Source organism: Schistocerca piceifrons, unplaced genomic scaffold (genome assembly GCF_021461385.2).
Source record: "Schistocerca piceifrons isolate TAMUIC-IGC-003096 unplaced genomic scaffold, iqSchPice1.1 HiC_scaffold_1190, whole genome shotgun sequence".
Classification (NCBI taxonomy): Eukaryota; Metazoa; Arthropoda; class Insecta; order Orthoptera; family Acrididae; genus Schistocerca; species Schistocerca piceifrons.
In genome coordinates this window covers 36,729-51,527 of record NW_025727005.1, presented here as the reverse complement: position 1 = coordinate 51,527, position 14,799 = coordinate 36,729, and the positions used below count along the sequence as shown (strand labels likewise).

General features: G+C 51.0%; 19 non-coding genes across 19 annotated transcripts; all 19 read right to left on the bottom strand.

Annotated features, from left to right (window-relative positions):
- Positions 1 to 179: 179 nt before the first annotated feature.
- On the bottom strand, positions 180 to 252 carry Trnaa-agc. Its single transcript has one exon. It is a non-coding gene; the product is annotated as a tRNA-Ala (tRNA).
- Positions 253 to 668: 416 nt separating this feature from the next.
- Positions 669 to 741, bottom strand: Trnaa-ugc. The gene has a single exon. It is a non-coding gene; the product is annotated as a tRNA-Ala (tRNA).
- A 1,013-nt stretch (positions 742 to 1,754) lies between these two features.
- On the bottom strand, positions 1,755 to 1,827 carry Trnaa-agc. Its single transcript has one exon. It is a non-coding gene; the product is annotated as a tRNA-Ala (tRNA).
- A 416-nt stretch (positions 1,828 to 2,243) lies between these two features.
- Positions 2,244 to 2,316, bottom strand: Trnaa-ugc. Its single transcript has one exon. It is a non-coding gene; the product is annotated as a tRNA-Ala (tRNA).
- Positions 2,317 to 3,318: 1,002 nt separating this feature from the next.
- Trnaa-agc lies at positions 3,319 to 3,391 on the bottom strand. Its single transcript has one exon. It is a non-coding gene; the product is annotated as a tRNA-Ala (tRNA).
- A 416-nt stretch (positions 3,392 to 3,807) lies between these two features.
- Positions 3,808 to 3,880, bottom strand: Trnaa-ugc. Its single transcript has one exon. It is a non-coding gene; the product is annotated as a tRNA-Ala (tRNA).
- A 1,002-nt stretch (positions 3,881 to 4,882) lies between these two features.
- Positions 4,883 to 4,955, bottom strand: Trnaa-agc. Its single transcript has one exon. It is a non-coding gene; the product is annotated as a tRNA-Ala (tRNA).
- A 416-nt stretch (positions 4,956 to 5,371) lies between these two features.
- On the bottom strand, positions 5,372 to 5,444 carry Trnaa-ugc. The gene has a single exon. It is a non-coding gene; the product is annotated as a tRNA-Ala (tRNA).
- A 1,013-nt stretch (positions 5,445 to 6,457) lies between these two features.
- Positions 6,458 to 6,530, bottom strand: Trnaa-agc. The gene has a single exon. It is a non-coding gene; the product is annotated as a tRNA-Ala (tRNA).
- A 416-nt stretch (positions 6,531 to 6,946) lies between these two features.
- On the bottom strand, positions 6,947 to 7,019 carry Trnaa-ugc. Its single transcript has one exon. It is a non-coding gene; the product is annotated as a tRNA-Ala (tRNA).
- A 1,013-nt stretch (positions 7,020 to 8,032) lies between these two features.
- Trnaa-agc lies at positions 8,033 to 8,105 on the bottom strand. Its single transcript has one exon. It is a non-coding gene; the product is annotated as a tRNA-Ala (tRNA).
- A 416-nt stretch (positions 8,106 to 8,521) lies between these two features.
- Trnaa-ugc lies at positions 8,522 to 8,594 on the bottom strand. The gene has a single exon. It is a non-coding gene; the product is annotated as a tRNA-Ala (tRNA).
- A 1,013-nt stretch (positions 8,595 to 9,607) lies between these two features.
- Trnaa-agc lies at positions 9,608 to 9,680 on the bottom strand. Its single transcript has one exon. It is a non-coding gene; the product is annotated as a tRNA-Ala (tRNA).
- Positions 9,681 to 10,096: 416 nt separating this feature from the next.
- Trnaa-ugc lies at positions 10,097 to 10,169 on the bottom strand. The gene has a single exon. It is a non-coding gene; the product is annotated as a tRNA-Ala (tRNA).
- Positions 10,170 to 11,182: 1,013 nt separating this feature from the next.
- Positions 11,183 to 11,255, bottom strand: Trnaa-agc. The gene has a single exon. It is a non-coding gene; the product is annotated as a tRNA-Ala (tRNA).
- A 416-nt stretch (positions 11,256 to 11,671) lies between these two features.
- Positions 11,672 to 11,744, bottom strand: Trnaa-ugc. The gene has a single exon. It is a non-coding gene; the product is annotated as a tRNA-Ala (tRNA).
- Positions 11,745 to 12,757: 1,013 nt separating this feature from the next.
- Trnaa-agc lies at positions 12,758 to 12,830 on the bottom strand. The gene has a single exon. It is a non-coding gene; the product is annotated as a tRNA-Ala (tRNA).
- Positions 12,831 to 13,246: 416 nt separating this feature from the next.
- Positions 13,247 to 13,319, bottom strand: Trnaa-ugc. Its single transcript has one exon. It is a non-coding gene; the product is annotated as a tRNA-Ala (tRNA).
- Positions 13,320 to 14,332: 1,013 nt separating this feature from the next.
- Positions 14,333 to 14,405, bottom strand: Trnaa-agc. Its single transcript has one exon. It is a non-coding gene; the product is annotated as a tRNA-Ala (tRNA).
- Between the last annotated feature and the right edge of the window lie 394 nt (positions 14,406 to 14,799).

The following is a 14,799-nucleotide window of genomic DNA, read 5'->3' as shown; positions in this document are numbered from 1 at the left end:
AACACTTGTACTGTTTCTAAATTATGTGTAGTGGTGGGAGGAGGGTGCTTCGTGCGCATTACAGCACGCTTGCCAATTGTGGCTGCTAATCGTTGGCTCGTATCTGCCTTGACACATTTTCTGGCTGTGAATTATTCCACTTGCATGGCAGTGTGCGCATGTTGGGGTGTTAAAAATTCTGGAGGCGCTGGGTATCGATCCCAGTACCTCTCGCATGCTAAGCGAGCGCTCTACCATCTGAGCTACGCCCCCTGCTGACGAACCGCCCTACATACAGCCATATCAATGACACAGACCCTTGCACTCCCATTATTCCGCTGACAAACACTACTCTCAATGTGTCCGTGAGGGTGTCTTTCAGGTTTCCTGCATTCTGTATCGAATCGTAGTTGGCCAAAATCAAAGTGGCACGCACGACGTCGAAAATAGCGTTCGGCCAACGCTCTGAGGTAGACGAACGTGTTGTCCACTCTCTAGACTTCATTGAGGTTAGGCCGTTATACCTAAGGCAGATTTGCACTCGATGACACCTCGACAACAGCCGGTCCTCACATTTACGTCTTGCTCTCCTTACGTCAGTATACGAGTCTGTGACGCTGGCTTTGCAACATCTTGCGTGCCTTTAGGCTCGCCGCGACCAACACTTACCACGCACTGACCACAAAACATGGAGGCGCCGGGGCTTGAACCCGGGACCTTTCACATGCAAAGCGAACGCTCTACCAACTGAGCTACGCCCCCAAGCACAACCAAGCTGCGCTGTTCTCCGTTCTTTGCTACTCTTATGTGCACGGACACGATGGTTGGTTGGTTTGCAGGGGTGAAGGGACCAGAGTACAAAGGCGCGGACACGTTCACATACGCAAGAGTTCCAAGTAGTTTCGATGCTCTGGTATTACGACTGCAAATTCCGTCCGTTTTTAACGTCTTAAATTGAAGGGACAGTCACAAGTTGCTCCGTTTTCACTCCATGTCGACAATCACACAGCACCTGAGGTAACAAGCACATCTGAAGACCCATTGTGCACTCGACTGTTCATGCCAACTCACTGCCTCGCACTTTACTACTGTGTACCACTCTTGTCGTCCAACTGCAAAAGACTGGGCCACAACAACTTTCCGCGTCTCCATTGCACTGCGCAAACTACGAAACGCTCCCCAAACATGGCACTCACCCACGCAGACGACTTTTCCGACTTTACACGACGCTCACGCAACGCTCACGCTAGTGACAGCCTTATTTAGAGCTTGACGTCGCACACAAGCGAATGAGCACATTTCGCCTACGACTTAGGCCGCCCTCCTAGTGTGGCTGTTCGGTGTCTGCAGGCAGCGAGGGGCTGCAAGCTTCCTGTGTTCGCGCCTATGTCACCTCTGCTTGCTTGTCAGAGACAGAGTATCGCAAAACATACAAGTCACTCCATGAATTGATTGCTACGGCATCTGTCATCAGCAGTCACAACTAGCAACACCAGTAGCAGCCGACTGCACGTCAAGAATTGGAATGTGCAGTGGGATTTTTGTGAATTCGGCGCAAGGCTGATCTTTGCGACATAGGTTTGAGAATCTTATGGGAACACTTGTACTGTTTCTAAATTATGTGTAGTGGTGGGAGGAGGGTGCTTCGTGCGCATTACAGCACGCTTGCCAATTGTGGCTGCTAATCGTTGGCTCGTATCTGCCTTGACACATTTTCTGGCTGTGAATTATTCCACTTGCATGGCAGTGTGCGCATGTTGGGGTGTTAAAAATTCTGGAGGCGCTGGGTATCGATCCCAGTACCTCTCGCATGCTAAGCGAGCGCTCTACCATCTGAGCTACGCCCCCTGCTGACGAACCGCCCTACATACAGCCATATCAATGACACAGACCCTTGCACTCCCATTATTCCGCTGACAAACACTACTCTCAATGTGTCCGTGAGGGTGTCTTTCAGGTTTCCTGCATTCTGTATCGAATCGTAGTTGGCCAAAATCAAAGTGGCACGCACGACGTCGAAAATAGCGTTCGGCCAACGCTCTGAGGTAGACGAACGTGTTGTCCACTCTCTAGACTTCATTGAGGTTAGGCCGTTATACCTAAGGCAGATTTGCACTCGATGACACCTCGACAACAGCCGGTCCTCACATTTACGTCTTGCTCTCCTTACGTCAGTATACGAGTCTGTGACGCTGGCTTTGCAACATCTTGCGTGCCTTTAGGCTCGCCGCGACCAACACTTACCACGCACTGACCACAAAACATGGAGGCGCCGGGGCTTGAACCCGGGACCTTTCACATGCAAAGCGAACGCTCTACCAACTGAGCTACGCCCCCAAGCACAACCAAGCTGCGCTGTTCTCCGTTCTTTGCTACTCTTATGTGCACGGACACGATGGTTGGTTGGTTTGCAGGGGTGAAGGGACCAGAGTACAAAGGCGCGGACACGTTCACATACGCAAGAGTTCCAAGTAGTTTCGATGCTCTGGTATTACGACTGCAAATTCCGTCCGTTTTTAACGTCTTAAATTGAAGGGACAGTCACAAGTTGCTCCGTTTTCACTCCATGTCGACAATCACACAGCACCTGAGGTAACAAGCACATCTGAAGACCCATTGTGCACTCGACTGTTCATGCCAACTCACTGCCTCGCACTTTACTACTGTGTACCACTCTTGTCGTCCAACTGCAAAAGACTGGGCCACAACAACTTTCCGCGTCTCCATTGCACTGCGCAAACTACGAAACGCTCCCCAAACATGGCACTCACCCACGCAGACGACTTTTCCGACTTTACACGACGCTCACGCTAGTGACAGCCTTATTTAGAGCTTGACGTCGCACACAAGCGAATGAGCACATTTCGCCTACGACTTAGGCCGCCCTCCTAGTGTGGCTGTTCGGTGTCTGCAGGCAGCGAGGGGCTGCAAGCTTCCTGTGTTCGCGCCTATGTCACCTCTGCTTGCTTGTCAGAGACAGAGTATCGCAAAACATACAAGTCACTCCATGAATTGATTGCTACGGCATCTGTCATCAGCAGTCACAACTAGCAACACCAGTAGCAGCCGACTGCACGTCAAGAATTGGAATGTGCAGTGGGATTTTTGTGAATTCGGCGCAAGGCTGATCTTTGCGACATAGGTTTGAGAATCTTATGGGAACACTTGTACTGTTTCTAAATTATGTGTAGTGGTGGGAGGAGGGTGCTTCGTGCGCATTACAGCACGCTTGCCAATTGTGGCTGCTAATCGTTGGCTCGTATCTGCCTTGACACATTTTCTGGCTGTGAATTATTCCACTTGCATGGCAGTGTGCGCATGTTGGGGTGTTAAAAATTCTGGAGGCGCTGGGTATCGATCCCAGTACCTCTCGCATGCTAAGCGAGCGCTCTACCATCTGAGCTACGCCCCCTGCTGACGAACCGCCCTACATACAGCCATATCAATGACACAGACCCTTGCACTCCCATTATTCCGCTGACAAACACTACTCTCAATGTGTCCGTGAGGGTGTCTTTCAGGTTTCCTGCATTCTGTATCGAATCGTAGTTGGCCAAAATCAAAGTGGCACGCACGACGTCGAAAATAGCGTTCGGCCAACGCTCTGAGGTAGACGAACGTGTTGTCCACTCTCTAGACTTCATTGAGGTTAGGCCGTTATACCTAAGGCAGATTTGCACTCGATGACACCTCGACAACAGCCGGTCCTCACATTTACGTCTTGCTCTCCTTACGTCAGTATACGAGTCTGTGACGCTGGCTTTGCAACATCTTGCGTGCCTTTAGGCTCGCCGCGACCAACACTTACCACGCACTGACCACAAAACATGGAGGCGCCGGGGCTTGAACCCGGGACCTTTCACATGCAAAGCGAACGCTCTACCAACTGAGCTACGCCCCCAAGCACAACCAAGCTGCGCTGTTCTCCGTTCTTTGCTACTCTTATGTGCACGGACACGATGGTTGGTTGGTTTGCAGGGGTGAAGGGACCAGAGTACAAAGGCGCGGACACGTTCACATACGCAAGAGTTCCAAGTAGTTTCGATGCTCTGGTATTACGACTGCAAATTCCGTCCGTTTTTAACGTCTTAAATTGAAGGGACAGTCACAAGTTGCTCCGTTTTCACTCCATGTCGACAATCACACAGCACCTGAGGTAACAAGCACATCTGAAGACCCATTGTGCACTCGACTGTTCATGCCAACTCACTGCCTCGCACTTTACTACTGTGTACCACTCTTGTCGTCCAACTGCAAAAGACTGGGCCACAACAACTTTCCGCGTCTCCATTGCACTGCGCAAACTACGAAACGCTCCCCAAACATGGCACTCACCCACGCAGACGACTTTTCCGACTTTACACGACGCTCACGCTAGTGACAGCCTTATTTAGAGCTTGACGTCGCACACAAGCGAATGAGCACATTTCGCCTACGACTTAGGCCGCCCTCCTAGTGTGGCTGTTCGGTGTCTGCAGGCAGCGAGGGGCTGCAAGCTTCCTGTGTTCGCGCCTATGTCACCTCTGCTTGCTTGTCAGAGACAGAGTATCGCAAAACATACAAGTCACTCCATGAATTGATTGCTACGGCATCTGTCATCAGCAGTCACAACTAGCAACACCAGTAGCAGCCGACTGCACGTCAAGAATTGGAATGTGCAGTGGGATTTTTGTGAATTCGGCGCAAGGCTGATCTTTGCGACATAGGTTTGAGAATCTTATGGGAACACTTGTACTGTTTCTAAATTATGTGTAGTGGTGGGAGGAGGGTGCTTCGTGCGCATTACAGCACGCTTGCCAATTGTGGCTGCTAATCGTTGGCTCGTATCTGCCTTGACACATTTTCTGGCTGTGAATTATTCCACTTGCATGGCAGTGTGCGCATGTTGGGGTGTTAAAAATTCTGGAGGCGCTGGGTATCGATCCCAGTACCTCTCGCATGCTAAGCGAGCGCTCTACCATCTGAGCTACGCCCCCTGCTGACGAACCGCCCTACATACAGCCATATCAATGACACAGACCCTTGCACTCCCATTATTCCGCTGACAAACACTACTCTCAATGTGTCCGTGAGGGTGTCTTTCAGGTTTCCTGCATTCTGTATCGAATCGTAGTTGGCCAAAATCAAAGTGGCACGCACGACGTCGAAAATAGCGTTCGGCCAACGCTCTGAGGTAGACGAACGTGTTGTCCACTCTCTAGACTTCATTGAGGTTAGGCCGTTATACCTAAGGCAGATTTGCACTCGATGACACCTCGACAACAGCCGGTCCTCACATTTACGTCTTGCTCTCCTTACGTCAGTATACGAGTCTGTGACGCTGGCTTTGCAACATCTTGCGTGCCTTTAGGCTCGCCGCGACCAACACTTACCACGCACTGACCACAAAACATGGAGGCGCCGGGGCTTGAACCCGGGACCTTTCACATGCAAAGCGAACGCTCTACCAACTGAGCTACGCCCCCAAGCACAACCAAGCTGCGCTGTTCTCCGTTCTTTGCTACTCTTATGTGCACGGACACGATGGTTGGTTGGTTTGCAGGGGTGAAGGGACCAGAGTACAAAGGCGCGGACACGTTCACATACGCAAGAGTTCCAAGTAGTTTCGATGCTCTGGTATTACGACTGCAAATTCCGTCCGTTTTTAACGTCTTAAATTGAAGGGACAGTCACAAGTTGCTCCGTTTTCACTCCATGTCGACAATCACACAGCACCTGAGGTAACAAGCACATCTGAAGACCCATTGTGCACTCGACTGTTCATGCCAACTCACTGCCTCGCACTTTACTACTGTGTACCACTCTTGTCGTCCAACTGCAAAAGACTGGGCCACAACAACTTTCCGCGTCTCCATTGCACTGCGCAAACTACGAAACGCTCCCCAAACATGGCACTCACCCACGCAGACGACTTTTCCGACTTTACACGACGCTCACGCAACGCTCACGCTAGTGACAGCCTTATTTAGAGCTTGACGTCGCACACAAGCGAATGAGCACATTTCGCCTACGACTTAGGCCGCCCTCCTAGTGTGGCTGTTCGGTGTCTGCAGGCAGCGAGGGGCTGCAAGCTTCCTGTGTTCGCGCCTATGTCACCTCTGCTTGCTTGTCAGAGACAGAGTATCGCAAAACATACAAGTCACTCCATGAATTGATTGCTACGGCATCTGTCATCAGCAGTCACAACTAGCAACACCAGTAGCAGCCGACTGCACGTCAAGAATTGGAATGTGCAGTGGGATTTTTGTGAATTCGGCGCAAGGCTGATCTTTGCGACATAGGTTTGAGAATCTTATGGGAACACTTGTACTGTTTCTAAATTATGTGTAGTGGTGGGAGGAGGGTGCTTCGTGCGCATTACAGCACGCTTGCCAATTGTGGCTGCTAATCGTTGGCTCGTATCTGCCTTGACACATTTTCTGGCTGTGAATTATTCCACTTGCATGGCAGTGTGCGCATGTTGGGGTGTTAAAAATTCTGGAGGCGCTGGGTATCGATCCCAGTACCTCTCGCATGCTAAGCGAGCGCTCTACCATCTGAGCTACGCCCCCTGCTGACGAACCGCCCTACATACAGCCATATCAATGACACAGACCCTTGCACTCCCATTATTCCGCTGACAAACACTACTCTCAATGTGTCCGTGAGGGTGTCTTTCAGGTTTCCTGCATTCTGTATCGAATCGTAGTTGGCCAAAATCAAAGTGGCACGCACGACGTCGAAAATAGCGTTCGGCCAACGCTCTGAGGTAGACGAACGTGTTGTCCACTCTCTAGACTTCATTGAGGTTAGGCCGTTATACCTAAGGCAGATTTGCACTCGATGACACCTCGACAACAGCCGGTCCTCACATTTACGTCTTGCTCTCCTTACGTCAGTATACGAGTCTGTGACGCTGGCTTTGCAACATCTTGCGTGCCTTTAGGCTCGCCGCGACCAACACTTACCACGCACTGACCACAAAACATGGAGGCGCCGGGGCTTGAACCCGGGACCTTTCACATGCAAAGCGAACGCTCTACCAACTGAGCTACGCCCCCAAGCACAACCAAGCTGCGCTGTTCTCCGTTCTTTGCTACTCTTATGTGCACGGACACGATGGTTGGTTGGTTTGCAGGGGTGAAGGGACCAGAGTACAAAGGCGCGGACACGTTCACATACGCAAGAGTTCCAAGTAGTTTCGATGCTCTGGTATTACGACTGCAAATTCCGTCCGTTTTTAACGTCTTAAATTGAAGGGACAGTCACAAGTTGCTCCGTTTTCACTCCATGTCGACAATCACACAGCACCTGAGGTAACAAGCACATCTGAAGACCCATTGTGCACTCGACTGTTCATGCCAACTCACTGCCTCGCACTTTACTACTGTGTACCACTCTTGTCGTCCAACTGCAAAAGACTGGGCCACAACAACTTTCCGCGTCTCCATTGCACTGCGCAAACTACGAAACGCTCCCCAAACATGGCACTCACCCACGCAGACGACTTTTCCGACTTTACACGACGCTCACGCAACGCTCACGCTAGTGACAGCCTTATTTAGAGCTTGACGTCGCACACAAGCGAATGAGCACATTTCGCCTACGACTTAGGCCGCCCTCCTAGTGTGGCTGTTCGGTGTCTGCAGGCAGCGAGGGGCTGCAAGCTTCCTGTGTTCGCGCCTATGTCACCTCTGCTTGCTTGTCAGAGACAGAGTATCGCAAAACATACAAGTCACTCCATGAATTGATTGCTACGGCATCTGTCATCAGCAGTCACAACTAGCAACACCAGTAGCAGCCGACTGCACGTCAAGAATTGGAATGTGCAGTGGGATTTTTGTGAATTCGGCGCAAGGCTGATCTTTGCGACATAGGTTTGAGAATCTTATGGGAACACTTGTACTGTTTCTAAATTATGTGTAGTGGTGGGAGGAGGGTGCTTCGTGCGCATTACAGCACGCTTGCCAATTGTGGCTGCTAATCGTTGGCTCGTATCTGCCTTGACACATTTTCTGGCTGTGAATTATTCCACTTGCATGGCAGTGTGCGCATGTTGGGGTGTTAAAAATTCTGGAGGCGCTGGGTATCGATCCCAGTACCTCTCGCATGCTAAGCGAGCGCTCTACCATCTGAGCTACGCCCCCTGCTGACGAACCGCCCTACATACAGCCATATCAATGACACAGACCCTTGCATTCCCATTATTCCGCTGACAAACACTACTCTCAATGTGTCCGTGAGGGTGTCTTTCAGGTTTCCTGCATTCTGTATCGAATCGTAGTTGGCCAAAATCAAAGTGGCACGCACGACGTCGAAAATAGCGTTCGGCCAACGCTCTGAGGTAGACGAACGTGTTGTCCACTCTCTAGACTTCATTGAGGTTAGGCCGTTATACCTAAGGCAGATTTGCACTCGATGACACCTCGACAACAGCCGGTCCTCACATTTACGTCTTGCTCTCCTTACGTCAGTATACGAGTCTGTGACGCTGGCTTTGCAACATCTTGCGTGCCTTTAGGCTCGCCGCGACCAACACTTACCACGCACTGACCACAAAACATGGAGGCGCCGGGGCTTGAACCCGGGACCTTTCACATGCAAAGCGAACGCTCTACCAACTGAGCTACGCCCCCAAGCACAACCAAGCTGCGCTGTTCTCCGTTCTTTGCTACTCTTATGTGCACGGACACGATGGTTGGTTGGTTTGCAGGGGTGAAGGGACCAGAGTACAAAGGCGCGGACACGTTCACATACGCAAGAGTTCCAAGTAGTTTCGATGCTCTGGTATTACGACTGCAAATTCCGTCCGTTTTTAACGTCTTAAATTGAAGGGACAGTCACAAGTTGCTCCGTTTTCACTCCATGTCGACAATCACACAGCACCTGAGGTAACAAGCACATCTGAAGACCCATTGTGCACTCGACTGTTCATGCCAACTCACTGCCTCGCACTTTACTACTGTGTACCACTCTTGTCGTCCAACTGCAAAAGACTGGGCCACAACAACTTTCCGCGTCTCCATTGCACTGCGCAAACTACGAAACGCTCCCCAAACATGGCACTCACCCACGCAGACGACTTTTCCGACTTTACACGACGCTCACGCAACGCTCACGCTAGTGACAGCCTTATTTAGAGCTTTACGTCGCACACAAGCGAATGAGCACATTTCGCCTACGACTTAGGCCGCCCTCCTAGTGTGGCTGTTCGGTGTCTGCAGGCAGCGAGGGGCTGCAAGCTTCCTGTGTTCGCGCCTATGTCACCTCTGCTTGCTTGTCAGAGACAGAGTATCGCAAAACATACAAGTCACTCCATGAATTGATTGCTACGGCATCTGTCATCAGCAGTCACAACTAGCAACACCAGTAGCAGCCGACTGCACGTCAAGAATTGGAATGTGCAGTGGGATTTTTGTGAATTCGGCGCAAGGCTGATCTTTGCGACATAGGTTTGAGAATCTTATGGGAACACTTGTACTGTTTCTAAATTATGTGTAGTGGTGGGAGGAGGGTGCTTCGTGCGCATTACAGCACGCTTGCCAATTGTGGCTGCTAATCGTTGGCTCGTATCTGCCTTGACACATTTTCTGGCTGTGAATTATTCCACTTGCATGGCAGTGTGCGCATGTTGGGGTGTTAAAAATTCTGGAGGCGCTGGGTATCGATCCCAGTACCTCTCGCATGCTAAGCGAGCGCTCTACCATCTGAGCTACGCCCCCTGCTGACGAACCGCGCTACATACAGCCATATCAATGACACAGACCCTTGCACTCCCATTATTCCGCTGACAAACACTACTCTCAATGTGTCCGTGAGGGTGTCTTTCAGGTTTCCTGCATTCTGTATCGAATCGTAGTTGGCCAAAATCAAAGTGGCACGCACGACGTCGAAAATAGCGTTCGGCCAACGCTCTGAGGTAGACGAACGTGTTGTCCACTCTCTAGACTTCATTGAGGTTAGGCCGTTATACCTAAGGCAGATTTGCACTCGATGACACCTCGACAACAGCCGGTCCTCACATTTACGTCTTGCTCTCCTTACGTCAGTATACGAGTCTGTGACGCTGGCTTTGCAACATCTTGCGTGCCTTTAGGCTCGCCGCGACCAACACTTACCACGCACTGACCACAAAACATGGAGGCGCCGGGGCTTGAACCCGGGACCTTTCACATGCAAAGCGAACGCTCTACCAACTGAGCTACGCCCCCAAGCACAACCAAGCTGCGCTGTTCTCCGTTCTTTGCTACTCTTATGTGCACGGACACGATGGTTGGTTGGTTTGCAGGGGTGAAGGGACCAGAGTACAAAGGCGCGGACACGTTCACATACGCAAGAGTTCCAAGTAGTTTCGATGCTCTGGTATTACGACTGCAAATTCCGTCCGTTTTTAACGTCTTAAATTGAAGGGACAGTCACAAGTTGCTCCGTTTTCACTCCATGTCGACAATCACACAGCACCTGAGGTAACAAGCACATCTGAAGACCCATTGTGCACTCGACTGTTCATGCCAACTCACTGCCTCGCACTTTACTACTGTGTACCACTCTTGTCGTCCAACTGCAAAAGACTGGGCCACAACAACTTTCCGCGTCTCCATTGCACTGCGCAAACTACGAAACGCTCCCCAAACATGGCACTCACCCACGCAGACGACTTTTCCGACTTTACACGACGCTCACGCAACGCTCACGCTAGTGACAGCCTTATTTAGAGCTTGACGTCGCACACAAGCGAATGAGCACATTTCGCCTACGACTTAGGCCGCCCTCCTAGTGTGGCTGTTCGGTGTCTGCAGGCAGCGAGGGGCTGCAAGCTTCCTGTGTTCGCGCCTATGTCACCTCTGCTTGCTTGTCAGAGACAGAGTATCGCAAAACATACAAGTCACTCCATGAATTGATTGCTACGGCATCTGTCATCAGCAGTCACAACTAGCAACACCAGTAGCAGCCGACTGCACGTCAAGAATTGGAATGTGCAGTGGGATTTTTGTGAATTCGGCGCAAGGCTGATCTTTGCGACATAGGTTTGAGAATCTTATGGGAACACTTGTACTGTTTCTAAATTATGTGTAGTGGTGGGAGGAGGGTGCTTCGTGCGCATTACAGCACGCTTGCCAATTGTGGCTGCTAATCGTTGGCTCGTATCTGCCTTGACACATTTTCTGGCTGTGAATTATTCCACTTGCATGGCAGTGTGCGCATGTTGGGGTGTTAAAAATTCTGGAGGCGCTGGGTATCGATCCCAGTACCTCTCGCATGCTAAGCGAGCGCTCTACCATCTGAGCTACGCCCCCTGCTGACGAACCGCCCTACATACAGCCATATCAATGACACAGACCCTTGCACTCCCATTATTCCGCTGACAAACACTACTCTCAATGTGTCCGTGAGGGTGTCTTTCAGGTTTCCTGCATTCTGTATCGAATCGTAGTTGGCCAAAATCAAAGTGGCACGCACGACGTCGAAAATAGCGTTCGGCCAACGCTCTGAGGTAGACGAACGTGTTGTCCACTCTCTAGACTTCATTGAGGTTAGGCCGTTATACCTAAGGCAGATTTGCACTCGATGACACCTCGACAACAGCCGGTCCTCACATTTACGTCTTGCTCTCCTTACGTCAGTATACGAGTCTGTGACGCTGGCTTTGCAACATCTTGCGTGCCTTTAGGCTCGCCGCGACCAACACTTACCACGCACTGACCACAAAACATGGAGGCGCCGGGGCTTGAACCCGGGACCTTTCACATGCAAAGCGAACGCTCTACCAACTGAGCTACGCCCCCAAGCACAACCAAGCTGCGCTGTTCTCCGTTCTTTGCTACTCTTATGTGCACGGACACGATGGTTGGTTGGTTTGCAGGGGTGAAGGGACCAGAGTACAAAGGCGCGGACACGTTCACATACGCAAGAGTTCCAAGTAGTTTCGATGCTCTGGTATTACGACTGCAAATTCCGTCCGTTTTTAACGTCTTAAATTGAAGGGACAGTCACAAGTTGCTCCGTTTTCACTCCATGTCGACAATCACACAGCACCTGAGGTAACAAGCACATCTGAAGACCCATTGTGCACTCGACTGTTCATGCCAACTCACTGCCTCGCACTTTACTACTGTGTACCACTCTTGTCGTCCAACTGCAAAAGACTGGGCCACAACAACTTTCCGCGTCTCCATTGCACTGCGCAAACTACGAAACGCTCCCCAAACATGGCACTCACCCACGCAGACGACTTTTCCGACTTTACACGACGCTCACGCAACGCTCACGCTAGTGACAGCCTTATTTAGAGCTTTACGTCGCACACAAGCGAATGAGCACATTTCGCCTACGACTTAGGCCGCCCTCCTAGTGTGGCTGTTCGGTGTCTGCAGGCAGCGAGGGGCTGCAAGCTTCCTGTGTTCGCGCCTATGTCACCTCTGCTTGCTTGTCAGAGACAGAGTATCGCAAAACATACAAGTCACTCCATGAATTGATTGCTACGGCATCTGTCATCAGCAGTCACAACTAGCAACACCAGTAGCAGCCGACTGCACGTCAAGAATTGGAATGTGCAGTGGGATTTTTGTGAATTCGGCGCAAGGCTGATCTTTGCGACATAGGTTTGAGAATCTTATGGGAACACTTGTACTGTTTCTAAATTATGTGTAGTGGTGGGAGGAGGGTGCTTCGTGCGCATTACAGCACGCTTGCCAATTGTGGCTGCTAATCGTTGGCTCGTATCTGCCTTGACACATTTTCTGGCTGTGAATTATTCCACTTGCATGGCAGTGTGCGCATGTTGGGGTGTTAAAAATTCTGGAGGCGCTGGGTATCGATCCCAGTACCTCTCGCATGCTAAGCGAGCGCTCTACCATCTGAGCTACGCCCCCTGCTGACGAACCGCGCTACATACAGCCATATCAATGACACAGACCCTTGCACTCCCATTATTCCGCTGACAAACACTACTCTCAATGTGTCCGTGAGGGTGTCTTTCAGGTTTCCTGCATTCTGTATCGAATCGTAGTTGGCCAAAATCAAAGTGGCACGCACGACGTCGAAAATAGCGTTCGGCCAACGCTCTGAGGTAGACGAACGTGTTGTCCACTCTCTAGACTTCATTGAGGTTAGGCCGTTATACCTAAGGCAGATTTGCACTCGATGACACCTCGACAACAGCCGGTCCTCACATTTACGTCTTGCTCTCCTTACGTCAGTATACGAGTCTGTGACGCTGGCTTTGCAACATCTTGCGTGCCTTTAGGCTCGCCGCGACCAACACTTACCACGCACTGACCACAAAACATGGAGGCGCCGGGGCTTGAACCCGGGACCTTTCACATGCAAAGCGAACGCTCTACCAACTGAGCTACGCCCCCAAGCACAACCAAGCTGCGCTGTTCTCCGTTCTTTGCTACTCTTATGTGCACGGACACGATGGTTGGTTGGTTTGCAGGGGTGAAGGGACCAGAGTACAAAGGCGCGGACACGTTCACATACGCAAGAGTTCCAAGTAGTTTCGATGCTCTGGTATTACGACTGCAAATTCCGTCCGTTTTTAACGTCTTAAATTGAAGGGACAGTCACAAGTTGCTCCGTTTTCACTCCATGTCGACAATCACACAGCACCTGAGGTAACAAGCACATCTGAAGACCCATTGTGCACTCGACTGTTCATGCCAACTCACTGCCTCGCACTTTACTACTGTGTACCACTCTTGTCGTCCAACTGCAAAAGACTGGGCCACAACAACTTTCCGCGTCTCCATTGCACTGCGCAAACTACGAAACGCTCCCCAAACATGGCACTCACCCACGCAGACGACTTTTCCGACTTTACACGACGCTCACGCAACGCTCACGCTAGTGACAGCCTTATTTAGAGCTTGACGTCGCACACAAGCGAATGAGCACATTTCGCCTACGACTTAGGCCGCCCTCCTAGTGTGGCTGTTCGGTGTCTGCAGGCAGCGAGGGGCTGCAAGCTTCCTGTGTTCGCGCCTATGTCACCTCTGCTTGCTTGTCAGAGACAGAGTATCGCAAAACATACAAGTCACTCCATGAATTGATTGCTACGGCATCTGTCATCAGCAGTCACAACTAGCAACACCAGTAGCAGCCGACTGCACGTCAAGAATTGGAATGTGCAGTGGGATTTTTGTGAATTCGGCGCAAGGCTGATCTTTGCGACATAGGTTTGAGAATCTTATGGGAACACTTGTACTGTTTCTAAATTATGTGTAGTGGTGGGAGGAGGGTGCTTCGTGCGCATTACAGCACGCTTGCCAATTGTGGCTGCTAATCGTTGGCTCGTATCTGCCTTGACACATTTTCTGGCTGTGAATTATTCCACTTGCATGGCAGTGTGCGCATGTTGGGGTGTTAAAAATTCTGGAGGCGCTGGGTATCGATCCCAGTACCTCTCGCATGCTAAGCGAGCGCTCTACCATCTGAGCTACGCCCCCTGCTGACGAACCGCCCTACATACAGCCATATCAATGACACAGACCCTTGCACTCCCATTATTCCGCTGACAAACACTACTCTCAATGTGTCCGTGAGGGTGTCTTTCAGGTTTCCTGCATTCTGTATCGAATCGTAGTTGGCCAAAATCAAAGTGGCACGCACGACGTCGAAAATAGCGTTCGGCCAACGCTCTGAGGTAGACGAACGTGTTGTCCACTCTCTAGACTTCATTGAGGTTAGGCCGTTATACCTAAGGCAGATTTGCACTCGATGACACCTCGACAACAGCCGGTCCTCACATTTACGTCTTGCTCTCCTTACGTCAGTATACGAGTCTGTGACGCTGGCTTTGCAACATCTTGCGTGCCTTTAGGCTCGCCGCGACCAACACTT